The sequence below is a fragment of the Pleurodeles waltl genome, chromosome 3_2, assembly GCF_031143425.1.
Source record: "Pleurodeles waltl isolate 20211129_DDA chromosome 3_2, aPleWal1.hap1.20221129, whole genome shotgun sequence".
Lineage (NCBI taxonomy): Eukaryota > Metazoa > Chordata > Amphibia > Caudata > Salamandridae > Pleurodeles > Pleurodeles waltl.
The window spans coordinates 213,075,569-213,090,917 of NC_090441.1; the positions used below are offsets into that span (position 1 = coordinate 213,075,569).

At 48.6% G+C, this 15,349-nt stretch overlaps 1 protein-coding gene across 2 annotated transcripts in view; it reads right to left on the reverse strand.

Annotated features, from left to right (window-relative positions):
• Window positions 1-15,349, reverse strand: part of STK11IP (serine/threonine kinase 11 interacting protein) — a 214,385-nt gene that overhangs the window by 52,289 nt on the left and 146,747 nt on the right. The gene's annotated exons all lie outside the window — the stretch shown is intronic.

The following is a 15,349-nucleotide window of genomic DNA, read 5'->3' on the forward strand; positions in this document are numbered from 1 at the left end:
TCATCCAAAATGCTGCTGTAAGACTTCTTCTCCACTTTCACCTAGGTGAAAGAGGACTCCAGTCTTGAAATCTCTCCACTGGCTACCCGTACCTAGAAGAGCAATGCCCAAGGCACTCTGCATCGCCCATGAGCCTACCAAGGAAAAGGAACGCTATAACTATAAGTTAAATTCAAGCAAAACAAAAAACATAAAACTGTGCTACTGGCTTGCACCACTTATCACACTACCTGTGAGAAAGTAGCCTCTTTCTAGCCTTGTTACCCCCACTTTTGGCCTGTTTGTGAGTATATGTCAGGGTGTTTTCACTGTCTCACTGGGATCCTGCTGGCCAGGGCCCAGTGCTCATAGTGAAAACCCTATGCTGTCAGTATGTTTGTTATGTGTCACTGGGGCCCTGCTAGCCAGGACCCCAGGGCTCATAAGTTTGTGGCCTATATGTATGTGTTCCTTGTGTGATGACTAACTGTCTCACTGAGGCTCTGCTAACCAGAACCTCAGTGGTTATGCTCGCTCTGCTTTCCAAATTGTCACTAACAGGCTAGTGACCAATTTCACCAATTCACATTGGCATACTGGTACACCCATATAATTCCCTAGTATATGGTACTGAGGTACCCAGGGTATTGGGGTTCCAGGAGATCCCTATGGGCTGCAGCATTTCTTTTGCCACCCATAGGGAGCTATGACAATTCTTACACAGGCCTGCCAGTGCAGCCTGAGTGAAATAACGTCCACGTTATTTCACAGCCATTTACCACTGCACTTAAGTAACTTATAAGTCACCTATATGTCTAACCTTCACCTGGTGAAGGTTGGGTGCAAAGTTACTTAGTGTGTGGGCACCCTGGCAGTAGCCAAGGTGCCCCCACATTGTTCAGGGCAAATTCCCAGGACTTTGTGAGTGCAGGGACACCAATACACGCGTGCACTATACATAGGTCAATACCTATGTATAGCGTCACAATGGTAACTCCGAACATGGCCATGTAAAATGTCTAAGATCATTCTGGCATTGGGGAGACAATTCCATGATCCCCCGGTCTCTAGCACAGAACCCGGGTACTGCCAAACTGCCTTTGCAGGGTCTCCACTGCAGCTGCAGCTGCTGCCAACCCCTCAGACAGGTTTCTGCCCCCCAGGGGTCCAGGCAGCCCTGGCCCAGGAATGCAGAACAAAGGATTTCCTCTGAGAGAGGGTGTGACACCCTCTCCCTTTGGAAATAGGTTTGATGGCTGGGGAGGAGTAGCCTCTCCTGGCCTCTGGAAATGCTTTGATGGGCACAGATACTCCCCATCTCTGCATAAGCCAGTCTACACCGGTTCAGGGATCCCCCCAGCCCTGCTCTGGCGCGAAACTGGACAAAAGAAAGGGGAGTGACCACTCCCCTGACCTGCACCTCCCAGGGGAGGTGTCCAGAGCTCCTCCAGCGTGTCCCAGACCTCTGCCATCTTCGAAACAGAGGTGTTGGGGGCACACTGGATTGCTCTGAGTGGCCAGTGCCAGCAGGTGACGTCAGAGGCTCCTTCTGATAGGCTCTTACCTCTCTTAGTAGCCAATTCTCCTTCCTAGGTAGCCAAACCTCCTTTTCTGGCTATTTAGGGTCTCTGCTTTGGGGAATTCTTCAGATAACGAATGCAAGAGCTCATCAGAGTTCCTCTGCATCTCCCTCTTCACCCTCTGCCAAAGGATCGACCGCTGACTGCTCAGGACGCCTGCAAAACTGCAACAAAGTAGCCAGACGACTACTAGCAACCTTGTATAGCTTCATCCGGATGGCTTTTTAGACTGTTTCCAGGTGGTGCATGCTCTGGGGGTAGCCTGCCTCCTTCTTGCACCAGGAGCTCTGAAGAAATCTCCCGTGGGTCGACGGAATCTTCCCCCTGCAACCGCAGGCAACAAAAGACTGCATCACCGGTCATCTGGGTCCCCTCTCAGCACGACGATCGTGGTCCCTGGAAGTCAGCAACTCTGTCCAAGTGACTCCCACAGCCCAGTGACTCTTCAGTCCAAGTTTGGTGGAGGTAAGTCCTTGCCTCCCCACGCTAGACTGCATTGCTGGGTACCGCGTGATTTGCAGCTACTCCGGCTCCTGTGCACTCTTCCAGGATTTCCTTCGTGCACAGCCAAGCCTGGGTCCCCGACACTCTAACCTGCAGTGCACAACCTTCTGAGTTGTCCTCTGGCGTCGTGGGACTCCCTTTTGTGACTTCGGGTGGACTCCGGTTCACTCTTCTTCCAAGTGCCTGTTCAGGTACTTCTGCGGGCGCTGCCTGCTTCTGTGAGGGCTCCCTGACTTGCTGGGCGTCCCCTCTGGCTCCTCATCCAAGTGGCGACATCCTGGTCCCTCCTGGGCCACAGCAGCATCCAAAAACCCTAACTGCGACCCTTGCAGCTAGCAAGGCTTGTTTGCGGTCTTTCTGCGTGGGAATACCTCTGCAAGCTTCTTCACGACGTGGGACATCCATCCTCCAAAGGGGAAGTTCCTAGTCCTCTTCGTTCTTGCAAAACACCAAGCTTCTTCCATCCGGTGGCAGCTTCCTTGCACCCTCAGCTGGCATTTCCTCGGTTCCTGCCCACTCTCGACACTGTCGCGACTCTTGGACTTGGTCCCCTTGTCTTACAGGTACTCAGGTCCGGAAATCCACTGTTGTTGCATTGCTGGTGTTGTTTTTCCTTGCAGAATCCCCCTATCACGACTTCTGTGCTCTCTGGGGGTTGTAGGTGCACTTTACACCTACCTTACAGGGTCTTGGGGTGGGCTATTTTTCTAACCCTCACTGCTTGGTTACAGTCCCAGCGACCCTCTACAAGCTCACATAGGTTTGGGGTCCATTCGTGGTTCGCATTCCACTTTTGGAGTATATGGTTTGTGTTGCCCCTATACCTATGTGCTCCTATTGCAATCTACTGTAACTTTACATTGCTTGCATTACTTCCTTTTGCTATTACTTGCATAATTTTGGTTTGTGTACATATATCTTGTGTATATTTCTCATCCTCATACTGAGGGTACTCACTGAGATACTTTTGGCATATTGTCATAAAAATAAAGTACCTTTATTTTTTAGTATATCTGTGTATTGTGTTCTCTTAGGATATTGTGCATATGACACCAGTGGTATAGTAGGAGCTTTGCATGTCTCCTAGTTCAGCCTAAGCTGCTTTGCCATAGCTACCTTCTATCAGCCTAAGCTGCTAGAAACACCTCTTCTACACTAAGGGATAACTGGACCTGGCACAAGGTGAAAGTACCCCTTGGTACCCACTACAAGCCAGGCCAGCCTCCACCACCACCTTACCATAAGAAATCTGTAGGAGGCACTGCTTTCTCAGTAAAAACCGTCAACCTCTTAGACTCACTACCAGCCTGTGTTGGAATGATCCAGGAGCATATACACTTCAGAAGACAGCTGAAAAGACCAAGTTACTTACTTTCTGCAACCCTCTTTCTGGTAGAGTGTATCTACCCACAAATTCCTTAGCGTTCAAATATTCTGCATGCATCAGACTGGATCCGGAAGGTTTTCAGCAGTACCTTTGCACGCTGGAAGGTCGCACCTTGCAGCTTTGCATTGACACTGTTCCGCTCTGGAAATGATGTGAGGGCCTATATAGGTGTCACTACTGTGCATGGACGTTGTTTACTTTTGAGACTGTTCACACCAATAGACACAGAGCCCCAAGAGCAAATTGGTAGACTGTGCAGTTTGAGGAAACTGCAGCTAGATAGCTTCTCTACTAGAAAGAGTGTTACCAAAGGTATGTAACTTGTTCTTGTGATAGAGACTTCTAGCTTCAGATTCCTTTGAATAGATACCAAAGCAGTACCTTTTGGAGGCGGGTCTGTGAGTGGACTCAAACCAGAAAGACCTGCAGGATAGAGCTGGCAAAGAGTCCCTCTCTGCGAATCTGACGAACAAGTTACTTACTTTCGGTAACGATTTATCTGGTAGAGACATATTCTAGTTGCAGATTCCTTACCTTAGGATTTCCACCAGGTGGATATTTATTTTTCAAGCAGTACCCCTGTGTCCTGTCAGGTGGTGTCAGCCGACTCAGCGTCCGTCATTGGTATCGTGGTCGCGAGGTATGACATCACAGGTCGTACATAAGCACCACCCTAGCGTGTGGACGTCAGTTTCTTTTCACGACTTTACACGCCAGAAGCACGGAGCCATGAAGAACACTGATACTGGTGCACCAGAACTAGGGCCCTGAAAGGGAAGTTCCTTCCCCTGGAAATCGGTTCACAGAGCGGGAGGTTGGGTGGGTCAGTAAGGAATCTGCAACTAGAATACGTCTCTACAAGATAAATCTTTATTGAAGGTAAGTAACTTGTTCTTATGATAGAGACTTCCAGTTGCAGATTCCTTACCTTAGAATAGATATCCCGCAAACCAAGATCATACTAGGAAGTCCTGCAGGACGAAACGCCCAAAGTAGCTGTCCCTGTGGACCCGACTATCCAGGCAGTAGTGTTTAGTGAACGTGAGCAAGGACACCCACGTTGCTGCCTGGCAGATTCCAGGACTGGAACTTCACGTGCTAACGCAGTGGTTGCAGCTCTTGCTCTAGTGGACTGAGCAAGCAAGCCCTACAGGGGTTGCTTTTTAGCCAATGCAATGCAGAGAACAATCCATCTGGAGATGGTTCTTTTCTGCACTGCCCAACCTTTCTTCACGCCCACATAGCCCACAAAGAGCTGATCATCCACCCAGAACTCTTGAGTACGACTGAGGTAGAACACCTATGCTCGTTTTGGGTCCAGGCAGTGAAGTCTCTCCTCTTGTTTAGAGGGATGTGGGGGCAGGTAAAATGTAGGCAAGGGGATGGATTGGCTTATATGAAGGGATGTAACCACTTTAGAGAGAAAGGAAGCCCTAGTACGAAGCAACACCTTGTCAGGGTGGATGGAGAGGAAAGGTGGCTTAGAAGAAACAGCCTGCAACTCACTCACTCTGTGGGCAGAGGTGATAGCCACAAGGAAGGCTGTTTTAAGAGTAAGCAGACGAAGAGGGTCATGGTGAAGTGGCTCAAAGGGAGGACACATCAAATAAGAGAATCAAATTCAAATCCCACTGGGTCATTATGAATGGGGAAGGAGGAAAGAGATGTTTAAGACCTTTAAGAAATCGTCCAACAATGAGAGATTTAAATAAGGAGGGCTGGTCAGGCAAGCAGAGAAAAGCTGTGATGGCAGATAAATAACCCTTTAGGGTGCTCAGAGCCCTGCTGGGCTAAAGAAAGAACAAATAAAAGAACCTCAGAAAGAGGGACAGAGAGGGAAATCAACAGACTTGTTGGTACACCATGTCAGAAATTTGTCTCATCAACAGGTGCATACAGTTTTGGTGGAGGGACACCTGGCTGCCAAGATAAAATTGCAAACTTTGGGCAGAAGGTCAAAAGCTGTCAACTGTTGTCGCTCAATCTCCACGCAAGAAGGCGGAGACTGGACAGGTTCGGGTGGAGAACCGCCCCTTGCTGCTGCGACAGAAGATCCTCCCGAAGAGGCAGTCTGATCGAGGATCGATGGCTATGCTCAAGAGCTCGGGATACCATCGTCCTCGTGCCCAGTTTGGAGCCACAGGAATGACTTGGGCCCAGTCATTCTTGATCTTCTTGCGAACTCTGGGCAAAAGTGGTATTGGCGGAGAGGCGTAAAGGAGGCCTGAGTTGCACTTGGTATGAAAAGCATCACCGAGCAAGTTCCGCCTTGGAAACTAGAACACGCTAAAAGCGGACATTGCATCATAACAATAACATTACTCAATAGGACTAGGTGTCCGATAAGTCCTACAAAAGAGTCAACACAAAACCTCCAATCATAACAGCACGTCTTTCTCTGCTGCTCAGCAGCTAGGTAAATGCTTTTTCTGGAATTATTAATTGATCCTCAACGGTAATTACTTTCTGGTTTAGATAAGATCTGTAATCAATTTATTCCTGGTGGAGAAAAAAGGACAAGGGTCAAGGTCATCAGCCTTTTGTATTTCAACTAAGGGTTGGTGTATCGACATCTGAAGATGCAGGGGATTCACTCCTTAGAGACAGTTTACTCTCATACGACTGCATAAAGAGATTAAACCTGAAGGATGCTTTTCTGACGGAAATGATCGACACACTTCATGGGAGAGTCCTTCAACTCATCTGGAAGACACAAGTCTACAAGTCTGGAATGCTTCCATTTGGCCTTTTCTCATTTACACACATTTTAAATGTCCTGTTGCCACATAATTTCATCTCTTATACTTCCACATTTACCAAACCGTGGTTAGTAAAACGTGGCCTTGTTTTGAGGCTGCCACAACAAAGCAAGGATTTAAAAAAGTAGTGGAGTCAGCTCCCGTTAGTGATATTAGTTTTGAATTGTCAAGGACGTCTCGTGTTTCTACCCCAAGAAGATCACGCACCTACTGCTTCATGGAGATCGCCAAGCTCTTCCTACACCGCGTAGTCTCGCTCCGATCCACTTGTGCAGAGATAAAACGTACAGGAAGTGTGAACATCGCATGGATTTTAGCAATGCATGCTCCAGCTCTAAGGGCACAGCCTTGGTCTGTTGAAACGGCAACTGCTTTGCATTAATTTTCCTCGCTCACAGGCAGTTTTGCGTTGAACGCACGTTCGATTTTACAGGCTATCACAAGAGTTGTGTTTCTTTTATAGCCAGATACTCTGATACTTTGTGACGAGAGGTGTCTGAAGACGTATGAGGAGATGACTGAATAGATCAGACCCCCAGGAACTCACCAAGTCCTGCTGAGCCGTTCAGCCCAGCATCATCTCCAAGTACTGCGAGATCCCAGTCTCTACTTCAATCCGAATCCCTGGATCGGGAGTGAAGCAGAGATTGAGGTCACAAGACTTTGGGCTCACCCCGCAAGAAGGGCGATGGCTTTGAAGGCCTTTCTCTTGGTGGACGCCTAGAAGATATCCTGAATGAAGTAACTTATTACTTAAGGAAGCACTACTTTAAATCAGTGATAGGTGTGGCGTCATTGGTTGTCAGTGATCTTCAAACATATATAAACCTCATCTTCAGTCCTGGCTCAGAATCCAAAGTGTTATAGCTCTTCCGAAGGAATGCTTTGATTGCATTAAGGACACAGATGCAGAGACCATTCAAACCTGCTTCTACTAACCAGAAAACCCCACAGAAGAAAAGGAAGCAGGCGTCCAGGGTTGGATAGAGGTATCTCTATTTACATATGATTGCTACTGGAATTTTATGAAGGTCAAAGAGCTGAGTTTGTCTGTATTTAGATGTCAGGAGTGGAACAGACAGAAGATATTCAGTGAGGCCAGAAGAGTGTGACAAGGATAGAAGCACAAGGAGAACGGGAAAGTGCTATTTTCTTGAGGACTGTTCTATCAGTGGGACTAGGTTATGGCTGGAAGTTGTGCGCTCACTAATACGACATGTAGTCCTTAGGAACAATGCTATTGTTATGATGGCTGCAGAGAATAAAATGAGGAGATCCTCATCTCCCTAATATAATTTAAAGTTTCCTTCAGGATCGCTAGGAGATTTTGCATTATTCAACATCAGCGATCTCGTCACTCGATGTTTCGACCACTTTCTTGAGGAAGCCATCAAGTGAGGCAACATGAAGTCTACATTTCTTACCAGGAGCAGCTTTCGACCTGTCAGCTGCATTTAGAAATGTTTAGGCATAGCTAACCTAGGGACTAATCACACAACAAATGCAGAGTGCAAATACTGGGTGCAGCCTCGCCTCCTCTAGCTCTTACTGTGGCGACGGTGACACCTGAACAACCTTTCTACACTACTCAAGTCTCAGCTTTTTACCGCTCTGGCTCCCAATAGACTTTGCCCTTTCCACAAATACTTTTTACACTTTCCTCTTTTAGGTTTACATTCTGAAATCTCCTCACGCCCTTTTACAACGTAGTAGCTTTCCAACTGCAGCTCTTTCATTCCACAGCAGCGCCTGCGCTAAGTGTGCTGCTTCCTTGCAGAGGGGAGGGCCACCACGACCGGTGCAGAACCTCACAGCTCCCACCTCCCAGAACAATGAACCGTGGCTCGGTGTCCTTGCAGCTCCCTTTACCACATCACATTTGTTCATGAAATGATGCACAGTGACCACAGCTCTATGTCTCTTCTTCTTCACTCTAAACCCTGATTGTTCTATTACGGTTTCCCATGGAAAGCTGGTGGGAGTCAGAGGTGGTTAGTGTTGTCTGTGTGTTTCTCTTGCCATGTTTGCTGATCTGTCCTCTTTAGTACTAACCTGATTCAATGGGGGCAAAAGAACCACATGGAGGTCCGCGAACACAGAAGGCACGTCCTCCCTCATCGCCTATAGGAGAATACTCAGCTCTGTTCAAGACTCCTTTGTTTAGGATTTTTGTTGCTATATCCTGGTGATTTGGGTTTTAAATTTGCTGTTTCAAGCAAGTTGTTTCTGGTGTTTGCCAATCCGATTCATTTGACGGCTTGCATTCTTTTGGTTGCTGCAACTATTCACGGAGTTGGAGCAGTTTGTCCACTAGGTGTCGGGCGACGTGTGACGTGCCAGACATTCTTTTAACCACGGAACAGAGTACCTAATTTCCATCTCTGAAGGGATGGCAACATTACTCACCAGTCAGTAATATAAACGGTGCCTGTTTTCATCCTTCGGAGCATCAACAGATACGGTTTAATCCTTCCCGTAGACGGAATGGCGTGCTTCAGCATGGCTACTCCATATATTCTTTTGTGTTGGACACAATTATGTGCTTGAGAGTGCTTCTTATAATGTGTGAGGTTATTTCTAGTGTTTCTTGGTCTTTGACTTGGTCTGTGGAGGGGCTCCCAATCTTGACAGGTTCCCCATCGGAGTGACCGAAGGTTGGCGACAGATCTTACCTGGCTTTGACCACAGCCTTTGACATGGTGTCCCACAACATCTTGGCATCTGTCCGGCCTCCAGACAAGTGTCCAGGGCATTCTTCCCTGTACTACGAACTATATGAAGGTCCTGTCTCACCCTTTCCATCCTCCTCCTCTTCCTTCAGACTATAACAATGAACTGAGAATCCTCGCTCGGTCCCACCTGCTCCCATGTTTATGGGGCTCCTTGGCCACTCGCGTTCTTGTCCAGCTGGACGGTACTGGTCACTCAACTAATATCCAGAATTACTTTATTTTAGAAGCATTCTGGAGGAGTACCAACTATCCAAAATTAATGCCGATGACCGAAATGTAATTGCTATCAGCAATTCCACTATATGGTCTGCCGAATCATGCCCCAGTGAACTAGGCGGGCCATCCATCCTCGTTACTCCGTACAAAATCTAATTTTCCTTTAGTACCACACTCTTCAAATCTTCAGAATATTATCTCGCAACCAGCAGGTGACTCATACCAGAGGTGGTGGTTCTTTCCCACCTGCATTACTGCCCGTCTCTTATGACGAACTCTTGCATCGACTCTGGTCGGCCTATTTAGGGTTCAGCTATTCCTTGGACACTCTCGACAACTTCACCCCTTCTGCTTACAGGTCCTGGCCGCACTGGCTCAGGATGTAAATACATCACCTATGGTTAGTCTGTCCCGAGTTTATCTAATCACTGGACACTCCTGGCAGACTCAGCTCTCTGCTTACAAGTCCTGACGGCAGTGGCTCCGGTGGAAACACCTAGTCTTTGTCTTGTCCACTGCACCTTCCATGATCAAGGCCCATCTCGTCTGCACAACAAATTCTCTCATTCTCGCCAGCTACGTTCTTCTTCCAAATTTCTTTGACTCAACTCCACATAACTCGTCTTGGTGGCCCCTTGTTCTCTAAGCACCAATGCAGTGGCAGCAAACATAACCCACGGAATGAACCCTCAGATCTTCGGGAGGCTGCATCCTGGGTAATGCGTAGCAGATCTAATGTAGAGCATCCGTCTTGACAAAGTCCTTCTCTGCACCACCTTACCTTTCAGTGCCCTGAGAAGCCCACAAAAAAAACAAAAGTTCACTTGATGGTCTTTGATGTGAGCAATGTGAAAGCTTAAGGAAAGCTTAAGACTCTTTTGGGGCTCACCTGATGGCGTCTGTTCTCCTCTTTCAAGGTGTGAGGTGGAGTAAATAATGTTGGGAAGGTGACTGTTTACCCTACATGAAAAGTGGTCATGACTTTTGGCAAAAATGCTGCCCTGGTCCTCAACACCAGTTTATCTGGTTAAAAAGTAGTGCAGGGTTCTTCATAAAGAGAGAGTGGAGTTCACTCACCTAACGAGCTGAAGACATCCCAGTGGGGAAGACATTTTGGAAAGTCAGAAGCCACAATGAGCAGCTGTGCAGCGGATCCAAGAGGGAACATCAGGACAAAATTAAGATTCCACTGTGCATCACAAGCAACTTGGGAGGAAAGATGTGTATCAGACATTTATTAAACAGCATCACAAGTGACTAAAACAAAGACTGCAAATGCTAAAAGGCCAAAATAGCCAACAAATAACTTATTACTGCCCACTGTACGAACTTGCTGTGCCAAAACCAAAACACACAATAAAGAATCCAGACGTCTGGCTTGTAAAGGGCCTGTGTTGCCGACTCCACACCAGGCTACAAATCTGTCCCAGAGCCCTTTGCCATTGTAAATGGACTTTGTAGAGTGACGAGTGGCCACAAGGGTGACATCCACCATCGCCTGGAGGTGATCCATGGTTAACTGCGGCAAGCACGCATTCAACAGCCAGTCATCGAGATAGAGTAAAACTGGTATCTCCAACCTCTGAAAATGTGTGGCGGCCTCTACCATCACCTTCAAAAACACCCAAGGGGTGAAAGGAAGCATGGTAACCTGAAAATGCTCCTTGCCAACTTTGAAATGCAGGTAATGTCCGTGGAACTACAGGAAGGAACGGACACCAAGTACGAGCCCTGCAGGTTCCAAGCTACTATCCAATTGTCCGGATCCAGGACCAATGTGAGTGTTTTGAACTTGTCCTTCCTCAGGAAAGCATTTAGAGGGCAAAGATCTGGAATAGTACAAAGGCCCCCGCCCTTGTTCAGAACGAGAAACAGAGAGTGTAACATCCCATCCCTTTATCCAAGTCCGGAACTCTCTCGATGGCCCCTCTGGACAGTAGAGATTGCATCTCTTGAAATAAGATGTGTAAGAGCTCCCCTAAAAGCACCTATGATGTGGATGAAGCTGGGGCCGCTCGGAAAGGAACGGAAGGACATATCCCTGTAGGATGATCTGGAGGACTCATTGGTCAGATGTGATGGATTGCCAAACCTGCAGAAACTACTGGATCCTGCATCCCCCAGGGCGAACTAAAGCGGCTGAAGCTGCAGGGGAGGGAGAAGAACGGTCTACATGATGAACTGCACAATGTCCGTCTGCGTCATCCACAGCCATGAAAGGAGCGGGTGACATTTCTGTCTTTACATCATCCTCTGGAGAAGCCTGATGAGTAAACTGTCAGGGTGGAAAAGGGCCAAGGAGACTGCTGTGCTTCTACTTTCCTTAAGATGTTTGGGGGCGAAATCATCCTTTTTTGACAAAAAAGTAGTATCCATCACAAAACATATCTATAAGAGATGCTTGCCCATCCCCAAGGAGCCTATGAATTGCATCTATGAACAGTGACAGAGTCCCACACTAGTGCCAACCACAATCAGAAGTATCCAGACCAGTCCGAGTCACAAATGTGGCTGCATCTTAAGTGGTTTGAGTCAAAGAGGCCCTAAACTCTTGCAAGGCTGCCAGCAAGATCTCGCTGGCGAGGTTTCAGAGGCCGTGCTTATAATGGCCTAGTAGGCGGACAGCACCGACCAATCAAGGCTAGGCCAGCCAAAGAGAACATTTACTTTTCAACTCCCTATCTGGAAGAGCTGTGGGGAATGCATTAGGATTCACTTTGCTGGCAGAAACTCTTCTGTTGTGGGTGCAAAGGGTGAAATCACTGCAGGTGTTGGCAAACTCTGGTTAGGATCAGTACCTAAAAGATGATGAGCCTCCGAGGAGGGCTACATGGTAATGGGAGTGTATTATATGAGCCAGACTGTATGGGGACCTGGTGTGCTGCAGAGGACTCCGAATGTGGGTCGAGACAGCTTCGGCTCTCGGGGGACATCAGTCAGAACTGGATCCCCCACTCAAGCGTCAGCAACATAAAGACCAGTGTCCATGAAGGAGCAACCAACGTAGGTCATCTGGCCAGAAGCCGGCCAGAGTTGTGCAGTTCTAGGGGCTCAGACAGCGCCGAGGATGGATCGGATGGCGGTAACCTGACTGGAGGCTCATGCGAATCCTTGGGGCCCAAAGGAGAGTGACAAAAATAGCATTGTTTTCTTAAAGTCCCCGACCTGCTGCAGCCTTGCCAATAGCCCACAGAATCCCATGCATTAAAGGACTAGTTGGAGAAACTGCTCCTCAATCGGGGAGAAGCAAAATTGATTGGCACTTTGAACTCCTTGAAACGTCTCTCTAGACAGAGTCGGTGATGGTGTAAGGTCCTGCTTCGACTTTTTATGATTCTTGTTCGACTTACAGGACAGCTTCAGCCCTGATGTAGGAGTGACCTTAAAAGCAGGAATAGATCCACACCCTTGACTTGGAGTGGGACTCATGTGAGGTCTGTGACTTCTTTTGATGTCCGGCCATGGACAGTTTTGCTTCATGGTTGAGAATCACCATCTGGTGCATAAGGGCACACTTTTCAAACAACTTGGGAGCCATGCACTGAGCCTAAACATCAAAGGCACACCTTGTGTGGGTATGTTACTGACATCTATTATGGGACAGTCACAGCATGGTTTAAACCCTGTAGTCTTCAGTGGGTACACCATTCCCTTAAACACTTGCATTTAATTTGGAGAAAGTCATCAACTGACTGTAGTAAGCTGGGTTCCGGTTGTAGTACCCCCCACTTTTATGTTTGCCTGGTGTTAGTATGTTTTGGACTTTAGTGCACTGGGATCCTGCTAACCACAGCCCCAATACCAGTGCTCTCTACCCTAAAATTGGATGCAAGTAAAATGTTTACATCCACAATAGGCATACTGGTGCAACCTTGTGAGTCCCTAGTATATAGTACTTAGGTACCCAGGGTATTGGTACACCAGGGGTCACCCTTGGGCTGCAGCATGGATTATGCCACCCATAGGAGTCCTTGCAAACTGTGTCTTTAGGCCTGCCCTTGCAGCCTGAATGAAAGGGTGCATGCACCCTTTCACTGCCAAACCTGACCACTGCACTTAGACTTTATAAGTAACCCCTCTGGTAGGGCCTTCAGCCCAAGAGCAAGGTGCATGTCTCTATGTGCGAGGGTAGCCCTGCATGAGCTAGGTGCCCCTACAACCCGAGGCCAATTCCTGGACTCTGTAAGTGTGGGGAAGCTATTGTAAGGTATGTAGTGGACACTGGTCAACACAAGTGGCCCAACGACAGTGACTTCACCGAACCTAGGCATGTTTGGAACCAAATAATTTGGAATCATGCAACTACACTGATTCCAGTGCTAGTTGCATAATACCAGGTACTCCCTGTGTATTAGGTGTCTAAGGGGTGGAGTGGCCTCTGAGCACCACCAGACTGCTTTGAAGGGCACATTTGGTGCCCTCCTTACATATTCTGGTTTGCACTAGTTCAGGAACCCCTGGTAACTGCTCTGGCACAAAATTGCCCAAAGGACAGGGGAGTGACCACCCCCATGTCCAGCTCCTCCCCCAGGGAGGCTCACAGAGCTCTACCAGGTGGTTGCTTGATTCTGCCATCCTGAAAATAAGATGTGCAGAGGCCCCTGGGAGCAGCTGACTGGTTAGGTCAGGTAGATGACGTCCCTGACCCCCTCTGATAGGTAGGTCACTGCAGAGAGTGACCAAACCCCTTTTAGGGTTACTTAAGGGCTCCCTCACAAATGGGTCCCCAGATTCATCAAGCAAGACTCTACGAGGAACTCTCTGCAAGACATCTTCTGCCCCTGTCCTCTGGAACCGGTGTTGGTCTTCACTGGAACTGTACAAGTCTCCTTCTGGTAGGAAGGCTACCACTGCAACACTTTCTCCAAATCCTGCAAGAATTCCGCAAAACCGAAGGCTGTGCATCCTCCAGGGTCACAGGGACTCTGTTTACAGCAGGAGGCCGGAAGGAATCCCCCTTGGAGTGAAGGAGTCATTCCCCTGCAACCGCAGGCACCTCAAGACAACGTCGACTGCCTGGTTGGGTCTGCTGTACACGGACATCTGAAGATCCTGCAACACAGGTGGTGAGTCTTTGGCCTCCTCTGGGTCCTGCTTGTCTTCTATCCCAGCTGGGAGACTGTGGGTCCCTGCTCTTGCCAGTGGACTGGCACCCCTGTGCACTGCAACGGTTGTGCTTGCAAAGGCATGTTGACTCATCTGCTGGGAGATCTTCAGTCTTTAAGAAGCCCTGGCCTCCAGCAATCTGAAGATCAGCCCTTGTCCTGCAGCTCCTGACACGTGGGACTTCTGTCTTGTTGTGCTGGTAAGGCCTCCTTGTGACTCCCTGTGTCCAGTGCCTGTCGGTCACTTATAGGGGCTCCATTGACTTCTGTTTGCCTTCCTGTGTGCTGAGGGCTAGCCCTGACTCCCCCTCCTGGGTAGAGTCTCCTGGACCTTGCTGGTCCCCACAACTTTGCAAACTCTTCTGCAACTCCAATTTGCACTTGCCAGTGCTTTTTGGTGAGCTGACTGGTCACTTACCCTCCTGCAATCCGGCGACTGTTGAGAGACAGCTCCTAGGTGACTCCTGGTATCTTCTGCAGCTCCTGGGTCCCGCAGTTGGACTTCTTCCATCGACTTGCAGGAAATTCATCTTCAGGAGGGTGGGCATTGCCACCTGCACCACCTCCAAAGGTACTGGACTCTGCTCCCTTCCTTTGCAGGCCCTCCACCTCTGGAATCCATCCCTGGGTACCACCAGCTTGGTCCACTGGTCGCGACAGCAGCTGGGCATTCCTAGGCATCCACAGTCCTCAGAGAGAGTTCCTTCTCCCCTCTGGGTCCCTGGTGTAGATACTCTTGTCCTCTGGGTATCCTGGGGTAGGGGCACTCTCCATCCAGCCTGTTGTCTGCTGGTTTCTTCTGGGTCCACTGGGAAGGGTCCTGAATTCCATGAACTAAAACCACTACTCTCTGTGTTAGCCTATGGGACAACTGGGTGGGTAACTGACTTACTCCTGGTTGCTGGGGTCACTTACTGTACTTACCTCTGGTGTTCCGAAGTGCCCCAGCCCTTAGCTAACTACCACACTTACCTTGACCGGAGTCACTCTTTCATATAACCCTTTCTTAGGATACGGTTTGGCCTCCTCTAGGGCCCTGGGTATTCTATGGTACTTCTGATGGTTATTTTATGTGTATATTGTGTGT